Below are 3,295 nucleotides of genomic sequence, written 5' to 3'. Positions count from 1 at the left end.
AAAATTAGTATCATTTTGCGTGTTTGTATTTGTAGTACCAAAACATATAGCACACAAAATGGTCATAATAAGTCATTTCGTCTCGCAAAAGACCTTCATCATTTTTCAAAAAATTCAACCTAAGACTAATCAAAGAACACAAAAAAATCAAAAAACATGAAAAACTGCTAACATTTCGAGCCCAAAAACTCCGAAAAATGACCTTAAATTAAGACCATCCCAGCAGCTGCACCACTTTAAGCACTTGAAGGACTACTGAAGCCCACATTGGGCTTCTAATGAAGTTTAATGCCCGCTGGGCTTTACCTGTTTATCCCGTTTTCAAAGATCAAAATCATTGAAAAGTATGAACACATCTTTAAAAAAATAGCGCCCCAATACAATTCAGATTCTTTGAATTGTAAAAACCACGGTATCCCCAATAACAGCCACTATCGCTTCGCGGCTATCACTTCCTATTAAAATAACACTTCCTATTTCGGAAGAATAAGTTCAACTTCAGTTAAGTGCTTTAAATTTGAATAATAAATGAAGAAAACTTGTGGTAAACACCAGAGCCCACATTCAAGATTGCTCAAAAAAGATAGCCGACAGACTGCCGGAATAGCTGCCAAATAGACTTGCGTGCAGTATGACGCAGATCAAAAAAGATAGATATAAGGTGGAAAGACTATCGATGTAGCTCAAAAATAGATTTTTGGGTTATATTCGGACTCTCAATTTTATGACACACACGGCCTATAAGGAAGCCCTAAAAGAACGTTCTCGAAGCTGATATTCGAAATAAAAAACTCTAGACTAATAATCAAGAATTAGGGCATGTAAGTTAGGCACTACTTAGATGCAAGGCACTTCTTAGATGCACACTACTTACTAGTAAATGTCCATAATACTTAAAGTTCCATAAGTGAGTTCAGAAGTCAATTTTTTGAGTGAGGCAAGTCAAGCAATTGGCCTAAAAGCAGATATGACTTCACGTACACAAATTTTAACTGCAAAGCAGTAGAAGTCCCTAAAGACATTGAAAAAGTCAATTCCAAGAAGTCAGGTTGTAAGAATTATCGATGTAGACGACGAAATAATGAAAACATAGCAGGACAAGTCTGAAATACAATTCGAAGAATTGAATGAAAATCTTAGAAGTACTGTACCTGCTGATCAATTAACCAATGTCAGCCAAAACACAAACAAAATCATCTCAAAAAAATTGAGAAACAAACAATCAAACAAACTAAACAAAAATATCCTCAATACTAAAACTCTTGAAGCTTTTACCCCTTAGGAAAAACTTCATCGATTAAAATATACCAATTTTTAAAATATGTTCAAGATCGATTTTTGTTCTTGAAATCGGTCCAGTGTTATATCTGCATGACCTTAAAAAATTAATTGGCCCTTTTAAGATCGATTAACTCAAAAATGACCGGAAAACTTAAAATGAAATCAATTGTAAACTTTAATGAAATTCTGCTGAAAATCGTGATATTAATATCATTAGAATCATTTCTGTGTCTCTAGAGGCTATCCATTAACCCTATTCCAAGCATTGAAAAAATCATTGCCTCAAAGATCGATAGTCAAAAATTTTAAGAAATCTCAAATTTCAAAAAATAGAAATTCGTTCTATTAAAAAGTTGAAAACAGTTCAATTGCCCCCTAGCAAATATATTATAACATACTATCAAAGCCTGGATGAGGTTAGCTAAAAAACTTGAAAAAAGCGAAAAAATTTCTGAAATTCGAAAAGTTGATCGTAATCCATTGAACGTAACAAACATGCAATAAATTTTATCAGACCGTGGAATAGGCTTTCTGGCACTTGAGAAAGGACAAACATCAAAAACTTACAAAAACTTTCGGAAAAATTGCAGATTTTATCCAAAAAATGCAAATTTCGAGAAATTAAAATGTTGAAAACCAATCCACTATTACTAGACACTATGCAGTGCTCTATTAAAAAACTAGAAAGGACAATTCCTGGCCGCTGAAGCTGGGAAAAATGAAAAAATGACAAAAATTTTCGGAAAATAGCAGATTTTATCCAAAAAATGCAAATTTCGAGAAATTATAAAATTGAAAACTAATCCACTATTACTAGAAACTATGCAGTGCTCTATTAAAAAACTAAAAAGGACATTTCCTGGCCGCTGAAGCCTGGAAAATGACAAAAATGAAAAATGACAAAAATTTTAAAAACTTAAAAATTTGCAAAAATTAGTATCATTTTGCGTGTTTGTATTTGTAGTACCAAAACATATAGCACACAAAATGGTCATAACAAGTCATTTTGTCTCGCAAAAGGCCTTCGTCATTTTTCAAAAACTTCAACCTAAGACTAATCAAACAACAAACTCAAAAAAAATCACAAAAAAACATGAAAAACTGCCAAAATTTCGAGCCCAAAAACTCCGAAAAATGACCTTAAATTAAGACCATCCCAGCAGCTGCACCACTATAAGCACTTGAAGGACTACTGAAGCCCACATTAGGCTTCTAATGAAACTTAATGCCCGCTGGGCTTTACCTGTTTATCCCGTTTTGAAAGATCAAAATCATTGAAAAGTATGAAACACATCTTTAAAAAAATAGCGCCCCAATACTATTCAGATTCTTTGAATTGTAAAAACCACGGTATCCCCAATAAAAGCCGCTATCGCTTTGCGGCGGCTATCACTTCCTATTAAAATAACACTTCCTATTTCAGAAGAATAAGTTCAACTTCAGTTAAGTGCTTTAATTTTGAATAATAAATGAAGAAAACTTGTGGTAAACACCAGAGCCCACATTCAAGATTGCTCAAAAAAGATAGCCGACAGACTGCCGGAATAGCTGCGAAATAGACTTGCGTGCAGTATGATGCAGATCAAAAAGGATAGATATAAGTTGGAAAGGCTATCGATGTAGCTCAAAAATATATGTAAAAACATTTTAAATGTGTATAAATTTGTGTGATAAAATAATTAGGCGTGTCAAAATTCACTCATCAGAAGTATTTTTATTAGGGACTGTAATTACATAAGAGTTCTTTTGATCTTAACTATTTCAAATTAAATTTAAATTTTCCTTTATTGGAAAATTCATTTATTGAGTGAAGGAAGTCACGTATCACGAAAATGACCTAAAAACTTTTGCTAGGGAGTGAGACATGACCTGAAGCGCGCAAACTCCGTTAGTGAGAGAGAAAGGGATAAATACTTCAGAAAAATTGACTTTCAAGTTTACTTTGTGCACGAAGTAAAACGAAAAAAGAGCACCAGACGGCGAAACGAAGAAACATAGCCAGCAGAATTCCGGA

The sequence above is a fragment of the Convolutriloba macropyga genome, unplaced genomic scaffold (assembly GCF_964194025.1).
Source record: "Convolutriloba macropyga unplaced genomic scaffold, txConMacr16.3 SCAFFOLD_5758, whole genome shotgun sequence".
In the NCBI taxonomy this organism is placed as follows: Eukaryota; Metazoa; Xenacoelomorpha; order Acoela; family Convolutidae; genus Convolutriloba; species Convolutriloba macropyga.
Note: the sequence above shows the minus strand (reverse complement) of the source record.